Source organism: Coffea arabica, chromosome 2c (genome assembly GCF_036785885.1).
Source record: "Coffea arabica cultivar ET-39 chromosome 2c, Coffea Arabica ET-39 HiFi, whole genome shotgun sequence".
In the NCBI taxonomy this organism is placed as follows: Eukaryota; Viridiplantae; Streptophyta; class Magnoliopsida; order Gentianales; family Rubiaceae; genus Coffea; species Coffea arabica.
This window is the reverse complement of record NC_092312.1, coordinates 64,178,806-64,205,824: the sequence shown is the minus strand read 5'-3', so window position 1 is coordinate 64,205,824 and position 27,019 is coordinate 64,178,806. Positions and strand designations below refer to the sequence as shown.

The 27,019-nt window shown below is 35.7% G+C and overlaps 1 non-coding gene across 1 annotated transcript; it reads left to right on the top strand.

Moving 5' to 3' along the window:
- Positions 1–7,032: 7,032 nt before the first annotated feature.
- Positions 7,033–7,139, top strand: LOC113728359 (small nucleolar RNA R71). Its single transcript, XR_003458082.1, has one exon. It is a non-coding gene; the product is annotated as a small nucleolar RNA R71 (small nucleolar RNA).
- Positions 7,140–27,019: the final 19,880 nt, after the last annotated feature.

The window sequence follows — 27,019 nt, the reverse complement described above, 5'->3', positions numbered from 1 at the left end:
CGAGGTATCCCAAAGCGCGTGAAAATGTTCTTCTTGACGAATTTAACCACGCTTTGACTCTTATTATCCGCAAGTGCCACTGTTTCAACCTTCTTGGTAACATAATTCACCACCACCAAGATGTAAAAATTACCATATGACGATGAAAAAGGGTCCCACAAAATCTAACCTCTAAACATCAAACGACTCTACCTCTAGAATTTCCGTTTGAGGTATCTCCTGATGTCGACCAATGTTACTAGTACGTTGACATCTATCACAGGTAAGCACATATATTCTAACATCTTTAAATAGTGTGAGCCATTAAAATTTTGGCTGTAATATCTTAACAGTTGTTTTATTCGACCCATGATGACCACCATACGGAGAAGAATGGTAATACTCCAAGATCGATTGCATCTTCTCTTCCGACACACCTTCGCATTATTCCATCAGCACAACATCGAAATAGTAGAGGATCTTCCCGGTAGCAGTACTTTGACTTGGCAAAGAATTTCTTCTTTTGCTGAAATGTCAAGTCACTAAGCACAATAATAGAAATAATAAAATTGACATAATCAGCATACCAAGATACCTCAACATCTTTTACCTCCCATAGTTACTCATCTAAAAATTTGTCTTCAATTGGAGTGTCATCATTTGAATTTCTTGGTTCTAAACATGACAAATGATTTGCTACTAAGCTCTCCGATCCCTTCTTATCTCTAATCTCCATATCAAATTCTTGCAAAAGCAAGATTCAAGGGATTAATCTGGGTTTAGTATCTTTCTTAGTCAAAAGGTACTGAATAGCAGAATGATCAGTATAAAGAATCACCTTGAATCGACAAAATAAGAATGAAACTTTTTAAATGCATACACAATAGCATACAATTCTTTCTCAGTGGTAACATAATTAACTTGAGTATCATTGAGAATCTTGCTAACATAATATATGATATGCAATTTCCTATCTTTTCTCTATTCCAAAATAGCTTCTACAGCAAAATCATTGGCATCACACATTAACTCAAATGACAAATTCCAATCAGGTGCAGTGATTATGGGTGCAGATGTGAACTTTTTCTTAATCCTATCAAATGCAGCCAGACATGCATCATCAAAAATAAAAATCACATCTTTAGCAAACAAACCACAAAGGGGTTTAGTTATTTTGGAAAAAGTCCTTTATAAATCTTCTATAGAAATTAGCATGTCCAAAAAAATTTCTAATGTTTCTAATAGAACTAGGTAGAGGTAACAATTCAATTACCCCAGCCTTTGCTTTGTCTATTTCAATACCCCTTTCAAAAATTTTATGACCTAATACTATACCCTCACGAACCATAAAATGATATTTTTTTCAATTTAAAACCAGGTCAGACTCTTCACATCTTGCTAAAATATGATTTAAATTATTCAAACACACATCAAATAAGGAACCATGAATAAAAAAAATCATCCATGAAAACCTTAATGATATCCTCCACCATGTCTGAGAAGATGGCCATCATACACCTTTGAAAAGTTGCAAGTGCATTGCAAAGTCTAAATGGCATCGTCCGATAAGTAAACGTACCATACAGACAAGTGAAGGTAGTCTTCTCTTGATCCTCCAAAGTGATGGGGACTTGATTGTAACCTAAAAACCTATCTAAAAAACAATAGAATTTATGCCCTGCCAAACGCTTCAAAATTTGGTCCACAAAAGGTAACGAGAAATGGTTCTTCCTAGTGGCAACATTGAGTTTTCTATAATCAATACAAACACACCAACCAATTACAGCATGAGTAGGGATTAGTTAATCTTTCTCATTTCTTACCACTGTCATGCCTTCCTTCTTTGGTACAACCTACACAGAACTAACCCAAGAGTTGTCAGAAATAGATTAAATAATCCCAACATCAAGTAATTTTATCACCTCAACCCAGACTACCTCTTTCATGTTCAGGTTAAGTATCATTTGATTTTCAATGGAGGGTTTGGCCTTCCCCTCCATTAAAATTCTGTGCATCATCATAGATGGATTAATGCCCTTAATATTAGAGATACTCCAGGCAATGGTTGTGTGATGGTCTTGAAGTATCCTTTACAATTTATTAGTTTTAATCTCAGTTAGAGAGGAGAAAATAATGACAGGATAAGTATAATTAGCACCCAAGAAGGCATACTTCAAGTGAACAGGCAATGGTTTAAGTTCTAATTTAAGGCAAGATTTTTGACAGTAGGGAGCTCCTCATGCCCATCCAACCATTTGACAGATTTTAACAATTTATTATCCTCTACATGCTCATCCAAACTCAATGTAATCACACTTTCAAAAGAATCATCAACATGCTCATGTGCAAGAATTTTGTAAGACAAAGAATCATAAACATCCATTCTCAAGCATGATTCATCAGTAGAGGTATATTTTAGAGATTTAAATACATTGAACTCCTGTTTATCTTCACCTACTCTTAAAGTAAGTTTTCCATCTAACACATTAATTAGCACCCCTCTAGTGGCCAAAAATACCCTACCCAAAATTATAGGCATAACAAATCTTCTTCCATGTCAAGTATTAAGCAATCAGTAGAAAAGTAAAATTTACCGACTTTCACGAGCATGTTTTCAACTAGCCCAACTGGATATCTCACTAAGTGATCAGCTAGTTGAAGAACCACCGTAGTAGGCACCATCTTAGCAAACTTTAATTTCCTATAAAAAGATAAAGATATTAAATTCATACTTGACCCAAGATCACACAAACATTTGTCAATGAAAATATCTTCAAAAGAGCAGGGTACAGTAAAACTCCTTGAATCTTTCATTTTGGTTGAAAGACGATTTTGGACCTATGCACTATACTCTTCGGATAAAGGTACAGTAGCAAACTCCTTCAATCTCTACTTGTTTGACTCAATTTCTTTGAGGAATTTGGCATATGTAGGCATGTTTGCTGTGGGTTCAGCAAATGGAATATTGATTTGCAATTTCTTGAACATCTCCAGAAATTTTTGACAATGGCCCTCATTTGTTTTTTTTTTTTTCTCAATTTTTGAAGGAATGGTATAAGTAGAACATATGGTTTGATCTCAGGCGATTTTATCAGGATATTGTTTTTTATACCATCATCACCAAATTTCCAACTTCATCTCCTTTGTCTTCACTTGATCTTTTCGTTGCGACCTCTTGCTTTTTAGACTCGTGTTTGGGCATTTGCGCCGATTCATCCAATACCTTTCCCATTCGAAGTGTCATTGCCAAGTAGTCTCTTTGAGGTTCACTTCTGTGGTACTAGGTAGTTTTCCTTGTCCTCTCTCTGTTAGAGCTTTTGCCAGTTGTCTAACTTGTTTCTCAAGATTTTGGATAGATGCTTGTTGCGATTGAACCATTTGGTCCATTTTTTGTATATATTGAAGCATCATATCCTCAGTCGCTGACTTTTTCTCTTGATGAGGTTGGGAAGGATATTGAAGTCCTTGTAGTCCTTGAAAGCCTGGTGGTCCCATAAGCTTGTTCCCTTGCTCTCTCCATGAGAAATTAAGATGATTTTGCCATCCTGAATTATAAGTGTTAGAGAAGGGTTCATTCCTTTGTTGAATCCTTTGGCTACCATAAGCTACCGTAAAATTCACATCCTCCACAATAGCTTGGGTATCTCTATTGTAGTAACCTGCAGTTGTGATAGTCCCACCTTCCCCTAAGGTGAACCAAAGGGTTTGGCGGACCACCTGCTCAACTCTCGCCAGGACTCGATCACTCTCATTAAGTGAAATAAGATATAACCTCGAGACTAAGCAAAAAACAATTCCCAAACTTGAAACATATACTTACATTCATATCCATCTCAAACAGAAATACAATCCCAATTAGAACAAAAGCTTTAAGTTCTTACTACATCCAACCTTATCCACGCACTAGCACAAGAACAATACAAAAATAAAATTTCAAAAAAACTAGACCAAACTAGTCTGCACAGGACTCACGCCCTCTCTCGCATCCCCCGTAAGGAAAACAAAGCTAATGGAATGAGCTAAAAGTCCAATGAGGTTCCATAAACATAGCCAAATAATTAAACAAGGACATTAATCATGTAATAACAAGTAATCCAGAAAACATTTACAATATAAAGTAATGATAATACATTCATTAAAAGGATACATGCTCACATGGAGCCCTTCGTTCATTCATTCCACCAACCATTTCTTTATTCCTCCAGCATTAAAAATAATTTCATTTATAAGTGAAAACCCCTCCATTGTTCTTGCCATTCATTCATTCATTTCATTTTCCCCCTACTGGACACTAGCCAGTCTCCACCAGATTTCGTGGTCATATTTGAGTATACCAAACATTAACCCAGGGTCAGCAATCGCTCGATCGAATCCGCTTCTAGCTCGAGTCAACCGGCAACGAAGGGTAAGGGTCCAATTCAACCAAAAGGTTTACATTCATATGTACAAGTAGTATTTAAACATTTAATCATTTAATCATTGTAAATTTCACATTCATTTAGATCGAGTACAATAAAGTATACACTCGCCTAGCAAAATTCATTTTTTAGAAATCATTAAAAACATTTAACATTTAATCCAACATTCACAAATAGTCACATAGTCACAACAATCCACATAGTCATTGGAAACATAACATACAAAGAACACTCACCTATTTAACCAAAATAACATCCAAAGTTTCTTTTCGGATAATACCCTCAATCACCAAGGAACCCTAATAATAACCAAGAGAAAATATTACAGTTAAACTATCCAAAGTTTAGGTGAACCAAAGAAAATACGAATAACTACTAGTACAAAGTATAAGTATAGTTTTGGAAGTGAAAAGAGTACATTTAAACCAAAAGACATGAGTAAAATATTTGTAAAACTTATGCTCGCTCGTAAAACTTTGAAATCTCCATTTGAGTCGAAGAAACGAAGAAAACGTATTCCTATTAGTCATAAATTTCATTTTTCCAAGAATACAAGTTTCGGCCAGATTCTAACTTATATACCTCTAAGAAAGAAGACTTGAATGCCTTAGATGATTCAAGTTAGTTTCATCCTCAACCCTTACTCAAGTCGTGAGTACATCTACCTAGCCCTCGAATGCAAATTTGGGCAGCACGCCCTTTGAATTTACCTATTTTTCAGCCATTTATGGTTTTATTATTTTCCTCAATCAGCCCCTAAAATCACACACAAATAATCTCATTACAATAGTCATTCAATAGGCTAAAAGTCATTCCATTACAAAATGAAGCTAGAAAAGTGACCGGAAATAAGGTTTAAGGTAAAGAACAAAATGATAGGTTTGACGTCTCTTAGCGCATCGGTCCCAACCGAAGCTATACTCATTGAATTGGGGTAAAATTTATACCATTTCGAAGCTAAGCCAAAGGGCTACAACTTTTATGAGAACAACTCAACCCAGTTCATAGTGTATCTAGGTTAAATTTACAAATTACAGAACCAGAATTTCACCATCAGGTTGGTTAACAGCACTGTGTTCAAATGACAATAACTCAGGTTACAAAAGTCCAATTGAGACATTTTTAGATGTGTTGGAAAGCTAAAACATAACACTACAACTTTTGTGTTTTGGCCAAATTCTAATTTAATACGGATCAAGGTGAAAAAATGAGGTCAGAATGATGAAATGTCAAAACTGTCCACAGAACTCTACCTATGGTAATCAAGAGTATTTTCATCATTTCACATGCTACAGTGCTCGAATTGAGCAAAAATTTTACAAGCAGCTATAAAACATCATTTCCTACAACTTTCATGTTTTGAGTTAAGCCCAATTCAGCCTCCATCATGGGCGAATGAAACTGGTCAAAACAGGGTAGTACAAAAACTTAAAGCTGAAATTAATGCACACCAACCAGAAATTTCTTTAGGCAAAATACACTAGTACCTAAACACAAGATTTTTTATGCATCAAAACTAGTAAATCATGGCCAACCATTACACTTCACATTTGAGCAGAAATGACACCATAAAACTAAAAATTTTCATATCACCACCTCAACTCATGAAATATTGCATAAAACTATCAAAATCTCAACCATAAACTACTAGTTTTGTACATATTGAAAGTAGGGAAAAGTTGCTAGCCAAATATACCTTGTAACCTCAAGAAGAATGATAGCTTAGTCTTTTCTCCTCCAAAATAACTCCACCAAAGCCTTAAAGCTTCCCTAGTGAGCACTTGTATGGAGTAGATTCCAATTTGGTTAGTTAAAACTCAAGATTTGAACAAGTTTGGAAGCTAGAAAATGAAGAACCTTTCCTTGTTTTTCTCCTTAGAACAACCGGCCAAGACAAAGAAAATGGGAAGGAAATTGGGTCAAAATTTAGTTTTAGGAAAGTGAAATAATCCTAGTCAAAGTCCAACCTCCAATGGGGTGGTGACACTTGGCCCTTTAAATGTTTAAAGCTTATCTTCTTTCTCCCAATGGTTAATTTATCTAGTTAACCTCTAATCATCTCCTAGCACCTTGTAAAATAATATCACTTAGTACAAAAATCACTTAGTCACCAAAATTTTATTGCACTAGCGGGTCCCACGTCTATAATGTACTTCAAATTTAACGTACACTAACTTATACCAGGAAAGTAATTATAAAACTGTACTACTTATAAAAATGTATAGAAAATTTTAATATTTAAAGTACAGTATAAAAATGTAGACAAAAATGAAATAATGCGTAGAAAATGTGAAAATTTTCGGATTCTCACAGTAGTAGTGTGTCCATACATGTTACAATAGGAACATGGCTCAAGAGACTGAGATTCACCCTTTAACATTGACTGCATCTATTGCATTTGTCGGGTCAATTCAGCCATTTGAACACTCGTGTCCTTATTAATTGACACTTCATGCACACTCGCTCTTTTACCCGGACTTACTTTTTGTTATGAGTTGCTGGTAGCATCTCACAAATAGCAACCATTTCCTCTAGAGTTTTATCCTCAAAATACCCTTTAGTAGCAAAGTTTATCATGTTTTGGAATGTCAGGGTCAACTCATCATAGAAAAATTGGGCTTGCAGTGCCAAAGAGTACTGGTGATGAGGGCATTGAACCAATAGCAACTTAAATCTTTCCCATGCTTCATGAATTGGTTCCCCTTCTATCTGAGAAAATGAACAGATCTCATTCCTCGAGTCAATTGTCTTTTGCAGTGAGTACCCTGTGGTAAATTCAAGATTAGGATTTGCGCAGTCCTTGAGGCAGTACGGGAAGCATCTCATCCACAAGTCATCTTCAGATATGCTACTCAAAAGAAAAGTCTAGACCACAGAATAAAACTCACGAATGAAAGATAGGGAATCTTTATTTATTAGATCGTGAAAGGATGGAAGCATGTTGAAGTGCACAATGTTGAGTTCATAATTTCGTACTCCATCACAAAGCATAATACAACGTGGAGAAGCTGCTATGACAGGATGTTGGATGTCTCTTAGATGAATTCCAGCTGGAGGAGCCACTTAGTGATCATTATTAGCGTTATTATTGTTGACCGGAATTTTTGCCGCCATTGTTTCTTCGTCTGAACTGCATGACCCTGCTAGTTCAATGGTAATATTTATTTCAGGTGATGATGGTTGCTCAGCTTTGTTGTGTAAGCGACTTTGTTTCCATAGATATTTTGCAACATTTTCTACCTTAGCATCATATACCAAATCACCCTTTTGAGAACGGATCATGCACCAAGCACCTAAGCAAGAGAATTAAGAACAAAATGAAGAACTAGAGATAGGAGAAAAATAAAAGCAAAACCCAAATAAAAGAAACAATAATTAAAGCAGAAAAACTAAGCGCCGTCCCCAGCAATAGCGCCAAAAATTTGGTCGACAATTTTCTGCAAGTATACAGGGTCGATTGTAGTAATAAATCACCTGGAGTATTTCAGGGATCGAACCCAAGGGATGCGTTAATTTTCTTCTTAATTACCATAATAAAAGAGGTTTAAAGAGTAGAGAAATTAGAAAATAATTTTTATGCAATGTAATTAAAGATCAAGGTAATGAAAAGGGAGAAAATCAATCATTATGAGTCTAGAGTGTCAGGTTTTAATCCAGAATCTTGAATTGACTCTTCCAATTATTTTCTTACCAAGTTATAAATGCATCACATAGATATATTTTAGATCACCTCTTGATGCATCTAAAGTGTGTTTAACTAAATCCTACGCCTCTCTCGACGATCATAAGAGTTTAATTAAACCCATTAAAATTCTCAGTGATATAGGTGTGTGACCCATATCCTAACATGCTCCCGTGATTAGTCTATATGCATTTATTTATGTAGTACATGGTTGTATCTCCTTTCTCAATTTGACACCAACCCAATAATCATGTTCATGGTGATCAAGCATAAACATGCATAAAAAACAAGATAAATAAATCATAACATAAGATAAAAAATTTAATTGAAAGAATCAATCAATATTCCTTCATACGAACCCTAACCCTAGAAAGAATTTAGTACAACATCACGGAGAAATAAAGCATAGAAATAATGCAAAGAAGTAAAGTTGGGATAGAAGAACTTCTCAATGCTTGTTGCCAATTTCCTCCTTTGTGCCCCTTGATTCTCTTCCGTTAGCTCTCTTCCGTTAGCCTTGACCTCTCAAGAACGAATTGTGAAAAGATGTTAAAGTGTGTTGCCCTAGGCAAAAACTAATGTTTTTCTCCCTTCAAACGACCTAAAAAGACCCCTATTTATAGTTATTACATGGTACCTTCGAATCCCTTTTGGAATAGGTTTCTTATCACAAACGAAACATGCGTGCGAGACGAGTCCGATGAAGACCGGCGTGATGTCCGGCGTCAAGTCCAGCACTGGTCATTGAACAATTTCTAACTTTTCATCTTCTGGCCCTTGAACTTTTGATTCTTCACATCACTGCCTACCTAATTTCTTCAATTGCTCAATCTAATCCCTGCAATAACAATATAACTTCCAATAAGCAGCTTTCCGTTCAATTCGAGTACATAGAATATCAAAATGACTCTAAAACACCTATACAATTCGTATAATCTACTCCTTATCACATATAAGCACAGACAAGAACACAAAATCCTGTTTCATATCTCAATAATATAGAGAATTAAGACTAATAATTAGACCAAATTCACAAGAAAAATTCTAGAAAAATATTTAATGTGACGACCCCACCTTCCCCTAGAGCGTACCCTAAGAGTTAGCCGATCGCCTGTCTAACTCTTGCCAATATTCACTTACTCACATTAACTTTAGAGATAACATTTCTCATTAAACATCCAAATATTCATTCTTAAGTACATCACCAACTAATGTAAAACATAAATTTGTCCATTAAAAGATACAAAATGCAAGTCTTAACATCAATGTATAACATTGTACCTCCCAAAACATTCTAACTCTACTTGACCATTCTTCTAACTTCAACTCTTGTAAGGAAAACAAAACTAAGAGGTTGAGCTAGAGTTCAGCGAGGTTCAAAGGGGTCAATATCAAATAACAATATAAAACATTCATTAAACATAGCAATTGAGGAAATCAGATTCACTAAAGGCAAATAATCACTTCAAAGGATACAGATTCTTCTCACTTCGCCAATCTTTCTGTAAGGATCGAAAACAATCTAAGAGGGGGGTGAATTAGGTATTCTAAAAACTTGCCAAGATATGAGTCACCTTTTTTTGAACATGCTTTCTTTTTCTAAAGGACCTCACAGAGAAACAATTGATGGACTAGTACAAGTAATTTGTGAGTAAAAGAAATAAGCAATATATATTGCAAGATAGTAAATAAAGGGATGGAATGACAAACTAAGTTTCAAACTTGACTAAGTTTGAATATCACTTTATATACCGAGTTTCTTCAAGTTGATCAACTTACAACCAATCACTTATGTACAAAGGAAGGATCACTTCCTCCTTGCCTCAAGTCTCACTTGATCAAGTAAGGAAGTTTTACAATCATTCGGATAACCCTCACAAAGCTACACTATTGAAGAAATTGAATCACACTTGAAAAGCTAAAGGAAGATTATACAACTAAGAGTACAAATCTTCTTTTTGGAGTATTCTTGCACTTGAATCACTCAAGATCTGATGTAGACTTAATGTGTAACGATCGTTTTGAAGTAGTTGACTATTCTCTATTTATAGGAGATGAAAAAATTCTTCAATCAATGCTGTCAACGGATAGAAGGCAGCTAAAGAGTCAACTAGCCGTTGGTGGTGTCGGACGTCCGGTACTCTGATTTTCTGCGTCCGAACGAAGACAGTGAATTCAACATATTTTCTTGAGATTCTTAGGACGTCCGGTCCTTCCACAATATACGTCCGAATGTAAACTTGCAAATCCTTCTTTATTTCTTTCGGACGTCTGGTGCTCTCAGTGTATTGCGTCCAAAATGCTGCAACATTTGTCGGACGTCCGGTACTGAGGTATTGTGTGTCCGATCGAGGTCAGTGATCATAGAAGACTTGGCTTATTATCTTCGGAAGTCCGAGTGTGAGTTCTTCATGCGTCCGAAGTTACTCAATGGTTATCGGTCGTCCGATATGGTTCTTTTGTGCGTCCGACAGCTTTTTCAGTAATTTGTCAATCTTTGATCCTGTTTTGACTTCAAGCCTTTAACCTTGTTTTTGTTCCAATTCCTGAAACAAACTCTTCAAAGAATATTAATAACATCCAATTGTTTTATAATCATCAAAAGTTATGGACTGAGATATACACTTTCCCTTTATAGCCACCAAAATAATAGACAATCCCCGACATTTAATAAACAGTTCATTAGTCTCTAAACTTCAAGGTAAAACTCGAGTATACAATTCAATTGCTCAAGGTAGTCGCCCTAATCGACCAAGTCCACTACTAGCTCGACTAGATTAGCTTGCTAAGGCTTAGGGCCCAATTCGGCCGATGTGATAAAGTACACAATGGTCTACATTCAATCATGCACAATCCAATCAATAATCACTATGATATACATTTCAGTTTATTAAGGGAAGTAGTGGTAAAGTACGCTCTAACCTTTTATCAGTAATTTCAAAACCAAGTGAAATCTCATGTCATTCATTCAAATCACCTCATTTACCAATGCACAAGTAATCCTCCAAATAAACAAGTACAAACAACTTTAGAACACTCACCCTAGTCAAAATAAGTTACACTTCAGTCTCAGGATTGCTTTCTAGCACACCGCTTTCCCCTAAGACAAGTTATGAATGTCATAATTATTTAACAACTCATTTGGTGATGTTCTAAAATAAATTAGCATTATCACTTTACTTCTTTTATACCTTTAGATTTAACATACTAAAGCTCAACATTAACTTTTAACAAGGTTAAGTTTAGAAGTAGCTAATTTTAAGGTACTTTCTTGTCCCATAATTCCATCTTTTATTAGCCAAGACCACGAACATAACTAGATTTTTACCTTAAGGTGTGTGTACAATTCATATAAAGCCAATTAAATCAGGTAATAGTTGGATATCTTCTCATAAAAGTTGCAAGGCCCCTCGATTCCTATAGTTGGTACAACAACCTTTCCCTTCCATTTTAACCATTTAGATTTTATTTCCAGCCACCAATCACTCACCAACAATCTCATAATACATAAACAAGTACAAATCAAGCATTTTCCAACAAATTTTATACCAAAATATCCATTCAAATGCCAAGAAATTCCATCTACTAAGCTGCAAATGGTATATCAGCCATGTAATCTTCCAACTCAAAATTTCAGCCATAAAATCAAATTTTCACCCCAAAATTCACATGCATGACCATCTCAAGATATTATAAGGTGTAATCAACAATAATATGAAATTTTACAGCCCCAAAATCTATGGAAAATCAGAAAAGAATCCCTTCATCTTTCTCGGCTAAGGCTGGAAAAATTTCAGCAAATAGATGGTCTGGAAAACAAACTTTTGTCCACAAAATTCTTTATTTTTCACTCAAACTCAATATGCAGATGGTGATTATTATGCTATGAGGTATTTTGAGCCACAATATAAAATTTGCAGCCAAGATTTAAAGAGAAAAGCCGGAAAATGCTCTCTTTCCTCCTCTCTGCCAAGTTAGAAGAATTCCAGCAGATAGCAGTTCAAAATATAAAATTTCCTTCAGTAATGTCTTTATTTCACACTCAAATCTAACATGCATGTCAAGACCAATATGTCATATACTGTATTAAACCACAATATGAAAGTTTGCAACTAAATTCATAGAGGAAACTGGAAAAATTCTTCCTTTCTCTCTCTCGACTAAAGCTAGGACATTCCAACAACTTCGTTCAACATTTTCAGCCAAATTTACTAACATTTCACTAGTTTCACAGCTAAATATCTTATAAGACCAGAGATAAACATATTTCATGCATCTCTAGTATAATTTCTCCAAAAATTCAAATTATAAGCTGCAAACCAATTCTTTCTCTCGTCTACAAGAAAAAAAATCTCATTCCAACTAGAAATCAGTTTCCAAATAGAATTTCCTTCATCAAAACTTATTTTTCTTCTCTAAAATCTAACATGCACCTTAAGTATTCATGTATACTAGATGAATGAGAGGTTGTTGTAGAATTTTACCTTCCTTTCCTCACAAAGACTGGAAAATGTAGACTACATCCTGGTTTTCTGCTTCGGTTCCTCAAAATGCAATCCAATTGAATTTCTCTAGTTCCTTCCCTCTTGATACAGCTGATTCTACTCCAATAATTGTAGAGTTTCCCTCACCCTTTACTTTCTCTCTCTTGAATGTTCTAGTGTATAGAAGAGAATGAGCTAAACCTACTCGCCTCCTCTCTCGGTTGTAATCACAAATGAAGACAGAATTTCTCTTCTTTCTTTTGGTTTTATTTAAGAAGCAAGATTATCTGATTGGTTGCATGGTAATTCTAGCTAAATCCTAGGGCTATATGGTCATTTGGTAATAGTTTATTTACTTGACAAGGAGCTAAACTTTTATTAATTACATGTGTTGTCTCAAAACATTATTTTGTTCTAATTGGTATACCTTCTATAAAGATTTTCATACAATAATCTAGAGTATCTCCATGCATTCAAATTATAAGGAGTCAATTAAACACATAAATCGATCGATAATATGGTATATGCAATTCTTTTGATAATATATGAAATATAAATACATAAATACATAAATTCTCGAGCTCTTACGTTTATAATGCCTAGAAAAGTTGGCCAAAAATTGAAAAAGCTTCAAAATACTAAATATTCACCAAAGAAATGTTTCAAAGCAATATCATTCAACACTTAATGCATTCATTCATACATAACCTTAAGACAATTTAAAAGAAGAAAATTTAAAAATTTTCAGCAAAAATTTTATTTCACCCTTTTACCACCCCACACTTAAGACAATATTGTCCTCAATGTTAGAGATAAAATAAAAAAATAACAACAAGAAAAGAGATGAAAGTGAAACTCCCCTGATGCTAATGACCAAGTGGGGTAAGTGGGAAGTTGTGAGTTACCATCCAATTGCAGTGAAATCCTACCAAAATAGAAGAACAAGTGACCACTATAAATAGAGATTAAACACCACCAAATAAAGCAAACTATAAAGAAAATATATCATAAAGGAATAAACACCACCACCAAGCCCAAAAACAATTGGAATATTAAATGAAGTTGAAAAGAGAGTCAGGTTGCTTCCCGATAAGCACTAAATTTAAGGTCTTTAACCAGACAAAACAAAAGAGATTATGTTAGATCAAATTGTTTAGAGAAAGACACTTTATCCATTGCATGTGCTTGAATGCTTTCAAAATTCTGCACATCAATATGCCGTTTTCTAATTGCCCATGAGGAGAATTGGCGATTATTGGGTCCGGGACTTAGCTCTAAGTCCTATTCTGTGAAACACTTCTTATCAGGAATTGCATTAATAACATCAAGACTAGAATAATACTCCTTATAAAAAAAAGTATTTTATGGGTTCAAAAACATTAAATTCCTGCTTTTTCTTACTAACCCTTAAAGTTAATTTTCCTTCTAACAAATTTATGTTAGGTCCCTCCAGTAGCTAAGAACCCTCTACTAAAAATAATAGGCATCAACATGTCTTCCTTCATATCAAGAACTAGAAAATCAGTAGAAAAATAAAATTTATGAACTTTTATTAACATATCTTCTACTATGCCAATCGGATAACTTACTAACAAGTCAACCAGTTGTAGAATCACTTGAATAGGCACAAGATTAGCAAACTTTAATTTCCTAAAAAAGGATAAAGGCATTAGATTAATACTAGACCCAAGATCACATAAACATGTATCAACAAAGATATTTTCAAATCAACAAAGCACAATAAAACTCCTTGGATCCTTTATCTCAATAAGTGATATCTTTGCAAAGTCCTCTAACTTCTTCTTACTATATATTATTGCCTTCAAGAACTTTACATAAGCAGATATATTAATAAGAACTTTAGAAAAGACATGTTTACTTGAAGCTTCTTGAGCATTTCCACAATTTTCTGATAATACTCATCAATTGCCTTTCTCTTGAGCCTTTGAGAGAAAGGAATAGATGGCACATAAGTTTTTATTTCAGGCACCTTCACGCATTTTTTTTTTGGAAATAATAATCTCATTAACCAAAGAAGGTACAAAGTCCGGGCCACCCCTTCCCTAGGAATACAAAGACAAACCCCTGGCCTATCTCTAAGTGACCCCTATCGCCGGCATCTACGAAAATTTGGAAATTCAGACGCATCTAAAGAAATATCTCCCCTCACCAACCTAGGCAATGCAGTATAGGTTTCATAAATTGCAGTACACCTAGCCTCCACGCCAACATTAGCTAACCTATCCGCCAGCTTGTTGCCTCCTCGAAACAATGAGACACGGCCTTAAAAAACCGGCTATATTGCTGTAAATCTAGTAGCTCCCTCTGCAACTGCCAAGGACACCTAACCTTCCCCTGAATAATGCGGACTAACACCAAGGAGTCAGATTCCAGGTGCAACTGAACGAATCCACGGGACACACCTAATCGAACACCAAAAAGAAGAGCCTTCATCTCTGCTAGAAGACTCGTAGTCTCCCCAAAACAACACAAAAAACCAAGTAGGAATTTCCCATCATAATCTCTGAACAAACCCCTACCGCCACTCCTCTCCAGATTACCCCTCAAATAGCCATCTGCATTCAATTTGACCATCGCTTGAGTCAGACATTTCCAACAAACCTCCCGTATGATAACCTTGCTCCTCAACGTAGCTACCATATCGAAAAACCAACCCGAGAATCAGGCAATGAAAGCTCCCAAAACTGAAGACAGAACCATTCTCTCAGCTCCAAGAAAAAAAAATCCTATCACAAGCACAGCCCACCAAGTCTAGCTTACCATCTAAAATCCACATATTCCGCATCTTCCATAAGTTCCAACAGATTAAAGATGGCAAAGTGCGGAGAACAAAACTAAGGTAAGGATTACGAGGAGGTGTTACCCACCAGCTCATCACCTTATGTCTAACCATGAGAGCCTCCCCAAACCCGCAAATAAGACCCTTGAAGCAACCCCAAACCTGCTTAGCCACCTCTCCCGTACAAAAGATATGACTAATAGATTCTTGGGATGGGTTCAGCCTACAACAAAAGCATCTAGAAGGGCCCTGAACCCCAAACCTGTGCAACACCTCCATCAACGGCAGCCTACCATACATCAACCGCAACATAAAGAAGGAAATTTTTGAAGGCAAAGCCTGATGCCACAGAGAAGCAAACAATCTAGACCCCACACCTTCTGTACGCATTATCTGATAAGCCGACGAAATAATAAACTCTCCCGAGTTATTGGGGGCCCAAAGCATTTCATCTGCCTTCATCGCAGTAGGGGGAGCCACCCCGATCACCTGCTGGATCCATCCCGCCGGCAATACCCTATTTAAACGCTGCAGGTCCCACCTGCCTTCCATGACAAAGTCCGCAACCGAGACCTTCACTCGTTGATTGTCCTCTTGAATCTTTCCACCTGAGCCATTCACCACATCTCCACTATCTTCACCTTCATCCACTACTTTACTTTCTTCTTGCTTTACACTAGGTTTAACCTTGAATTTAATGGGATCATCCAATACTTTGCTCGAACAAAGAGTGATTGCTATTGTCACTTCCTTAGGCTTCACTTCGGTATTGCTAGGCGATCTTCCTTGTCCTCTCTCTGTGACTGCATTTGCCAGCTAACCAACTTGTCTTTCAAGATTTTGGATCGATGCTTGTTGTGATTGGACAAGATGGTCTATTTAATCCATCCGTTGGTCCACCTTTTTGCATTACTGCTCAACTCTTCAAAATTAATCTTTTTCATTAAAATAGGCTAGGGAGGACATTCAGCAGTCGGTTACTAATGTTGGAAACCAAGTGGTTCCATAAGGCTGACCCCTTGATTCTTCCAAGAAAGATTAGGATGGTTTTGCCATCCCTCATTATATGTATCCTTGGCTGAAATTTCTATCCACCATACGCTCCAGTGAAATTAATAGCTTCTATCTAACATGGTAAGATATTCTCAATTGTGGTAATCCATAGCTGTATGCCCAAACATATGACAATAAGAGCACAGTTCATGAAGCCGAATTTCTAGATTTAAAAGCAATTGCATCTCTTGCATCTATCAACTTAGCTTAGCCACCTGTGAACTCAAATCGCTTATAGTAGTGACTTCATGGACTTCTATTCTCTTACCCCAAATTGCCTTTTGCTAAGAATTGCTAGCTAGCAACTTATAGAAACCAACTAATTCCTCTAGGATTTTGTCACCGATGTACCTTCTAGCTGCTATATCTACTATATTCCAGAGTGTCAAGGTCAACCCGTGATAAAAAAATTAAATTTGCAATGCTAGAGAATATTGGTGGCAGGGGCATTGAGAGAAAAGTAGCATAAAGCACTCTCATGTTTCACGAATTGGTTCACCATCTATTTGTGAAAAGTGCAAATTTTGAGATAAGTAGTACTTGGTCATAAAAATATTATACACGTCTTCCCACATTCTCAAAGATCTCTCTGGTAGGTTTGAGAAACCAATGCTTTGTACGATCTTTAAGGCAATAAGAGAATCGCCTCATCCTTAGATCATCTTCTGACATATTGCTTAATGGAAAAGTTTGCACCACCGAATAAAATTTCCATATGAAGTAGAGCAAGTCTTCATTGGCCAAGTCATGCAAAGTGGGTAGCATGCTAAAATGTACTGTCTTCAACTCATAATTTCTTGCCCTATCACTTAGGAGAATATAATAGGGAGATGCCGTGATCATAGGACATAGGGTGTCCCTTAGACAAAGTCCGACTGATGAAGTAGGTGGTGGATTCTAATTAGCATTATTAGCTCCATTGTTAGGATTTCCCAAAGCCATCTTCTCTTCATCAAAACTACTCGACTCATCTAACTCAATGGAAATATTAAAACCAGGAGAAGATTGTTGCAATGCCTATTTTTGCAATTTAACTTTTTTTTTGCAATTCCTAGGCAGTTTTTCTCTATCTTTGGATCAAATTCCAATTTGTCTTTCTGAGATCGGGTCATACACCAAGCACCTGAGCAAGAAAATGAAAAGTAAAGCGAAGAGCTAAAATAAGATAAAACAAAAATTAAATAGAATAAAAGAAAAGAAAACACAAATAACTAAAGTAGAAAAATTGAGCGTCGTCCTTGGCAACGGTGTAAAAAATTTTATCAACGAATTCCTGCAAGTACACAGGGTCAATCATATTAAGAAAATCATTTGGAGTATTCCAAAGATCGAACTCATAAGGACAAGTTAATTTCCTCTACTTTAATTATTTTAGAAAAATAATAAAATTCAAAGGATTTATTTTAACTAATTAAAGAAGAAGATAGATAATAAAATCTAATAAATAACGGAGAGAAAACAATTGGCAAAGACTAGGGTTTCAAATTTTGATCCAAAATTTGAATTAATTATTCAGTTAATTTCTTAATATGTCAAGAATATATCACACAAAAGTACTTTAGATTATCTCTCGATACATCTAAATTGTGTCTAATTAAATTTCACGTCTCTCTCAAGATCATAAGTATTCAATTAAACCCTTTGAGATCATAAGTGATATACTTACGTCATACAAATCATAACATACTCTCATGATTGGGTTATAGATGTTTACTTATCTAGTACAAGGTTGTAAATCGTTTCTCAGTTCAATATAAACCTTAAGAGTATACCTATGGTGGCCAATCATAAACATGTAATTAAATTTAGATAAATAAATCAAGCCAATGTCAAGAAATTAGCTAGAATAAATAATCAAATCTCTTTCACAAAATCCTAACACTAGAATGGAATTAGTTCAACATATTCATACTTAAAACCAAGAATTCAAGAAACAACAATAACAATAATGGAGAATAAAGTAAAGAAAACTTCTAAAATGTCTAGTTTCGATCCCCGTGTTGGTTGCTCCTTGATTTTTCGACCTCTTCTTCTTGATCTCTCAAGAACAATACGTAAAAATGATGAACTAAAGTGTAGCCTTGTATTTTCTAACCTGAAAATGGCCTAGAATACTCCTATTTATAGTCTCTCAAAGTAATATCCCAAATATGGTAGGGAATAGGTTTTGAAAAGTTGCCAAAAATCAAGTTGAGTGGATTTTCCGATGAAATCCAACCCAAAAACCAGTCCTAAGTCTGGCCCTGACTTTTTTGACACTCAAGAACCATCAGAATCTGAGAAAGTCTAGTGTGAAGTCCTTTTCAATGTCCAGCACTGGACATGGGATCTGTGGGCGGATTAACTATGAGGATCTACAATGTGGATCATATTTGAAGTCAAATTACACTATGAAGGAGGCCAAATCAACTTTTGCACAAAACATGAATGTTCTAACCCATTAATTTAACTTTCCAATGCCATAAGAATCGTGTCATTGGAGATATGGATATTGAGATATACCAAAATACTGAGAACTGGTCAGAAGAACATTACAACAAAAACATACTTTAGTAATTTGGATTTTTTGCTATGAAAATGTAAGAATTGGACTTTGTTGTTTCATAAGAATTGTAGGTCATTCTCTAAGCTTAAAAATAAATTAAAAATCATCTTAATTGATCGCCAAATATGTCATTTCTGTCAAATCCCTTCCTCTTCACTTCTTTTTCTTCCATTGTTTCTTTATGTAACATTTTTTGTCCGTCTTCTCCAATTAAGCTTTTCATCTATTAGAAGAACAGGAGAACAAAGATAAGTAATTTTCATTCAAAATTAAACTCAAGTAATATGGTTAACTAGCAATTTATGCATATAAATGTACTATATTTTGTTGGAAAAAAGGTACCAGTACAGGCACACAATATCAGAGTTAGGCCAAGATAAATTTCTCTTTCCCCAAGTACCAGTTAAAATAGGAATAAACCAAATCACTAAGTAATAATACCAATAATGATAATAAAGTGCAAGGAAAAATAAAAGGCACAGGACACCAAGAATTTTACGTGAAAAATTCAAATTGAAAAAAATCACGGGACCTAATCCAGTCAAAAATCTCCACTATCACAATAATGGAAATACACAGGTCTATCCGAAATATTCGGATGACAATAATGGTACCAATATCAACCAAGCAAATTGTTACAAAATCATCCCCAAAAACTACAACTGTCAAAGAAGTGGATTTAAAAATGTGTAACCAAACAAAAAGGAAATCTGAAATCTGAATTGATAGATAAGTAAAGCTTGATGAGAGAATCCCATGTGTAAAATTTCGTCTCAATCGGACTTCAAATCACCTTCCAATTGAGGATTCAAAATTACAAAGAATTTTCTCTCTCTAGCTCTCCCTCTTTGTCTCTCTTCGTCTCTCTCAAAGACGGCTAGCTTTTTATTTTTTCTCGCACAAGACCGAAGCTTGAGTTGCTTCTTGCGGCTGCTCACTTTTTTATTTAAACTTGAGGGTTTCTCAAGCATTTGCATAAGTGGGTTGGCCCACAAATAGGCTGGTCCACACCCAACAATCTCCCCCTCCAACTCATTTGGGGGACTCCACCAAACCTGCTTCTTGTCTGCAAAACAAGAGTTTCTCTTTAGGCAATGCCTTGGTAAACATATCAGCACCATTATCATCTGTATGCACCTTCTCAAGCGTCAACAACTTGGAATCCAGTACTTCCTGAATCCAATGATACTTCACATCAATATGTTTGGATCGAGAGTAAAATATGGAGTTCTTACACAAATGAATAACACTTTGACTGTCACAATAGAGACTATACTTCTCTTGTTTCATACCCAACTCTTGAAATAATTTTTGCAACTAAAGAGTTTCCTTGCATGCTTCAGTGGTTGCAATATATTCTGCCTCTGTACTAGAAAGGTCAATACATTTTTGTAACTTACTTTACTATGACACTGCTTCTCCCGCAAAAATCATCAAGTACCTAGATGTGGACTTCCTATTATCAAGATTACCTGCCATATCTGCATCAGTGTATCCATCTAGTATAGTTTTACCATTGCTGAAACATAGACATAATCTAGAAGTTCCCTTGAGATACCTGAGAATCCATTTGATAGCATTCCAATGCTCTTTACCAGGATTAGAGAGATACCGACTGACCACTCCAACTGCATGAGCAATATCTGGTTTGGTGCAAACCATAGCGTACATCATGTCTTCTTTATTTTTGTCACTTGTAGGACACTGCTTGATATTCAGTTTAAAATAGCCTGCAAGTGGAGTTGAGACTTCCTTAGCCATGCTCATGTTAAACCTGTTGAGTACTTTCTTAATATATTTTTCTTGAGACAACTAGAGCTTCCCATTTTGCCTGTCACAAGAGATTTTCATCCCCAATATCTGTCTAGCTGGACCCAAATTCTTCATTGCAAAGGATTTACTTAACTCCTTTTTCAACCTGTCAATCTTCACAGTGTCACGACCAACAATCAACATGTCATCAACATATAGTAAGAGAATAACAAAATCACTATCTGAAAAGTTTTTCAAATAAATACAGTGATCAGATGTAGTCCTGTGATACTCATGATCAGTCATGAAGGAGTCAAACTTCTTATACCACTGTCTCGGTACCTGATTCAAATCATACAAATTCTTCTTGAGACGGCATATAAGATTTTCCTTACCACTTTCCTCCGGTTGCTCCATGTAGATCTTCTCTTCCAAGTCGCCATGCAGGAAGGTTGTCTTTACATCAAGTTGTTCGATCTCCAAATTCAAACTGGCTGCAATACCAAGAACAACTCGAATTGATGACATTTTTATTACAGGAGAAAAAATTTCTTCAAAGTCTACACCCTTCTTTTGACTAAATCCCTTCACAACCAATCTTATTTTGTACTTTGGTTGTGAGCTGTACTCTTGAGTCTTCAACTTGTAAACCCATTTGTTCTTCAGACCTCTCTTACCCTTAGGCAGTTTCACTAGTCATAAGTATGATTCTCATGCAGGGACACCATCTCCTCTTGCATGGCTCACAACCAGTCTTCTTTATTCTCATGCTCTAGAGCCTCACCATAGGACTCGGTCTTTCCTCCATCTGTTAATAACACATATTCATGAGAATTATATTTGTTAGAAGGTCTTCTCTCTCTAATAGATCTCCTAAGCTCATCTTGTGGTGGCGGTGGTGGAGTAGGTGGCACTTCATGTTCAGGTTTATCAGTAGTAGGATTATTACCATCATCAATATCCTCTCTCTGCTCTGTCTTAACTCCCCCTGATTAAAATCAACAAGTACTGGAATTGGATCTGGATCTGAATTTGAGCTAGCAGGAATATCATCTGAGAATTTTCAGTTATCACCTTTATCAATGTCTTCAATGGTTTGATCTTCAAAGAAGACAACATTTCTGCTCCGGATCACCTTCTTCTCAATAGGATCATACAACCTATAACCAAAATCTTCATGTCCATAACGCAAGAAGATACCCTACTTTGATTTTACATCAAGTTTTGACCTTTCATCTTTGGGGATATGAACAAATGCCCGACAACAAAAAACTCTCAAGTGCTTAAAAGATATATCTTTTCCCGTCCATACTCTCTCTGGGATGTCACCATCTAGAGGAACTAATGGAGAAATATTAATTAAATCAACCGCAGTCCTCATTGCCTCACTCCAAAAGGATTTTGGCAATTTAGCATTAGAAAGCATACATCTGACCCGCTCAGTGATGGATCTATTCATCCTCTCTGCTACTCCATTCTCTTGAGGAGTTTTTGGCACAGTCTTCTCCAATCTAATCCCTCGGGACTTGCAATAGATTTCAAATGGTCCTCTGTATTCACCACTATTATCAGCACGTACACACTTTAACTATTTCTCAGTCTCTCTTTTAACTTTGATATGAAAGTCTTTAAACACATCCAAAACCTGAACTTTGGATTTCAAAGCAAAAACCAGAAAGTCTAATGAATGCAATATTAGATGTTAGCAACTTGGCCGAGGAAGAGAATATGGGAAATGAAATTAAGCATGTGTTAGATCCAGTGTGACACGAGCTTCAATGCTTCCAAAAGCAAATCGATCTTCTTCAGGCTTGGAGGGACTTCTTCAAGATCATCGTCCTACTTGCTTTTGCAATGCCCTCATGTTATACCCTATTATAATTAAACTTTGACTTAATATCTATAACTTATAAGTAATAAATTTATAAGAACAAATAAGTTCCGTTACTTTAAAAATTAGTTCTACACAACTTCATTCAATGAATTATAAGCAAGGTGATAAAATTGCTGACCTTATTCAAGATATATCCAACAAAGCCCGATTTTGATACCAACTTCAACCTATTCCACAAATACAAGAACCAGAAAAATAGTACAATTAGTTAGTTTTTAGAATTAGAATTATCAAAAAGAAACTATATGGAGTTCTTGATAAACCAATCATAAAAAAAAAGCCACCTCAAATCCAAAGAGCTTACCTCAATTTAGAGGAAAAGCTATGTCTTACACCAAATATTTAATAACCATAATAAAACCAAAGAGGTGAAATGAAAAAAGAAGAAAGGCTATCGGCTGAACATGGATGCATAACTATGGTGATGGTTGTTTAGGACAATCGGCTGAATATGGGGCATAACTATGATAATGGTTGTTCAGGCAATAATTAGGTTAATTAATTGTAATTAAAATCCAATTATGTAAACATCTAATTAATTCCTTAACGGATGAGAAAGACTTTAGGAAATTGGAAGGTTTGGGTGTTAGTACAAAAAATGATTAAAAGGCCTTTTATGTAATTCTATCAAAATACAAGCTTAATTCAGTTGTACCTGATACTCAATTTGGCACCAAATATTGTCACTTACAGAACTTGCTCCTAGCCGTAAATGTCTGAAAGGTTATATAAGTAATTATAGCAAAATTAAAACTATAACAACTTGTACTTAATGCTCTAATTGTACTTCAAACACTCTCACATTCCCAAAATAACCCCATCCCTTGCGATTGAAATCTAAAAACTATCTTTACCCTAAACTCGTTCTTATATAGTATAAGGATACGAGTGGCGGTGGTGGTGGTGGTGGTGGTGGCATTGGCATCCGTGCCAATGGAGAGGGTCTTGGTGTTGATGCTGGAGCAAAGGATGAAATAGAAAAGAAAAAGGAAGCGAGGGTAAAAAAAACAGAAAGGAAAAAGGGACAAGAAAGAAAGAGTGGGTGAAAAAAGAAAAACAAGCAAGAAAACTTTGGCTCTAATGGAGCTGGTGAAGGGTACAGATTGTGGTGTTGATGGGACGAGATGGAGAAGAAGAAGGGATGAGAAAGAAAACATAAATGAAACAGTAAAAGAAAATTGGAAAAGAAGAAGAAGAAAATGGGTTGAATCATTGAGTACTCACGATGGAAAGATATGTCAAAATAAAAATATTGAAAACGGATTATAGAATCGAATCAAATTGGTCGCAAGCGCTTGTGAGTTGGTTAGATCAAAATTCGATTCAAGTTCAATCAACATCAAACTCAAGTCGAAGTTAAGCCAACCAAATCGAGTTCAAGTTCAACATGACTAAAAATTCAACATTAGCTTTTGAACCAATACGATTATATATATATATATATATATAAATATAATTGAAAATGAATTATAAATCGTAAAAGTTAGACATTTTCTTGGAATTTTTTATAATTGTATGCGTCTACACTTTCTTGATAGTTAGTTACAGAGGGAATTATGTCTGAACAATAAAGAAACACATCTCTTATCGAATTCTACTAGCAAATGAAGAATTATAAGAATCATACCCAATTTAGAAACCAAACAATCGTACATTACATAATTGATCGTAGGACAAAAGTCCTATTATTTTGAAATTCTCCAACACACAGGGAACCAAATAAAACTAGACATCCTGTTGCATTAAACAAATTACTCTAGTCTGCACTTCTTTGGTGGTGGTGGTGTATTAGCAAAGTAAAACGAAGTACGGAATAGTGCATCTCCAGTCCTCTGTCCCGCAACACTATTGATTGGCACTGCGTCAGATAGCTCCTTCAGATCCTCCTCTGTGAGCTTGACTTTCACAGAACCATTATTTTCTTGAAGATTTTTTACTTTAGTTGTACCTGAGAAAGCATAACAGATCCAATTTAGCATTCAAACATATATCACTGCAGAAATAGGATGTTAGCTCAAAGTTGATAATCTTTGTTCCAAGTATTTAAAACTTTGTTCAATATTTAGATCAGAACTTCATATGTAAACTTTCATATGTAAACTGTTGGCAATGATGAGCAACATTGTTACAACTATTGGTTTATAGAACTTCTTTGATCAAACTGCATGACAATGCAGGTTTCTGTATCTTTGCCTGAATCCTGATTGCAAAGTTTTTGGATTTAAGACTGTAGCAAGACATCAAACATGAATCCTGCAGGAACATGAACAGAATAGCATGCTGAACCACTTAGCATGCATTCAAAAGAACAGATATGGATGGTGAACAAGAAGAGGATTGGGAAGCTGCTGCTTAATTATACGGTATCTATTAGTAAATACACCATGATGTTTGTTGAAATGCAATTCTCAAGACCATAATGCACCTTAATAAGAGAAGTGGCTGTGGGTTGAGAACAATTGTGAATTAAATTTAGGCAACTGCAGCGCCGGCTAGTTTTCAACTAGAAAGTTCCCCGAGTTACAGACCAAACTTTCTTCTTCTAGTTCCTTCACATCATAGAGAGACACTAAGAAACAAGTAACTCACTTCAAAGTTTCTTTTGAAATTTGAAGTTAAAAGAATCATTAAGTTGACAGTTTACTGCAACCACAGTTGAGATTAGAGTTCAAAGATTCACTTATGCCCTCAACGGGAAAAACAGATGGAGTTTTTGTGGTTCTGAACCTGCCTAACGTTCTTAACGAATGATAGGTGAATTAGTAGCATCAAACAAACAATTGTTCTGATCGAGCTTACCAGGAATGGGTACAATGTCTTCACCCTGATGAAGAACCCAAGCAATTGCAAGTTGGGCAGGAGTGCATCCATGCTTTTTAGCCAACGCATCTAAGTGGAAATATATGGTCTTGTTCTTTTCGAAGTTCCCTCCTGTATACCTTGGATGAGTTTCCTGCAGACAAACAATTAAAGTAGTCCGTCCATGAGTGAATTGGGAATAAATCCATACAAGTCGTCAAATTCAAGAAAAGGCAATAGAAAGGCATAGAAAATAGACTTTCGTAATCATACCAAGAAGCTATTCTGAGGCAAGCTTTCAACAACAGCCTTGCCAGCAAAAAGACCACGACCGACAGGGCTATATGGAACCAACCCAATTCCAAGTTCCCTGCATATAGAAACTCAATATTAAAGTAGAATGTTCTAAACTCAAAGAGCTGTTGAAAAGAAGGGAAAAGCTTATACTACAAAGGAAAAAGAAGAGATATAAGAACTTGCAACTATAACCCCATGATTGAACAAGCCTACCAAAAAGGAAATAAACTTATAATCTAGCATCTGTAGATGCAGCATGACCTTCTTATCAAAATGCATATTCATAGAATAGGGCGAGTCATGAGACAAAAATGATCACAAAATTTTTCAGTAACCTGCAGAGAGGTAGCAACTCTGGCTCGATGTCACGGGTCCATAGGGAATATTCCTGTTGCAAAGCAGTGATAGGATGAACAGCATGTGCCCTCCTTATAGTATCTGGGCTAGCTTCAGATAATCCAATGTACTTAATTTTACCTTCTTCAACTAATTTTTTAAGCTCTCCCATCTGCAACAGAGGAAGTAGAGTTATTCATCAGCACAAGCACAATACCGTAAGAGAACCACTAATACATTTCTTAGTAAACACGTGCCTTCATTGATCAAAAATATCAATCATGGGCCTCAAAATGTAATATGAAGGAAAAATGGGCAAGAGATTTTCTCTTAACAAGTCAGACAGAGCAGGAGGAGTGGATCAAACACTCACAGTTTCTTCAATCGGTACTGCAGTGTCTATTCGATGTATATAATAGAGATCTATGTAGTCCACTTGAAGGCGCTTCAAGCTATTCTCACAGCAGGAGCGAACATATTCAGGAGTGCCTTTTACTGTTACTTTTGTGGGCTCAATTTTAAACACACCGAACTTTGTAGCTAACTGGACTTTTTCGCGAGGCAGTTGCTTCAATGCCTGCAAGAATTGGATTACATTGATCATATGGAAACTCTAAAATTGCAAAATGAAGACTTCGTTTCATCTTTTTACAGTTCAAAACCTAAGATCCCACCTGAGGAAAACGAAAACCAAAGAAAGAAAAAAAAAATTTTCTTAGAAAGGCAAAAGCCTCCTCTTTCAATCTCGGTGTGCAATTCTACTCTGATGAAGATAGATTTAGCAAGCAGAAGTATTACCAATATATATAGTCTAAGGAAGCTGATAACTTGGGAAAATCACATTAACCGTATATGAAAGAAAATCAAACTGATAATTCATGTTCCTAAAATCTTAGCTCCTTGTATTGTTCTTTTCTATTATCCAAATGGCAACCTACTACGTATCAAGGAAATCAAACGAGGCAAACATCGCCATTCAA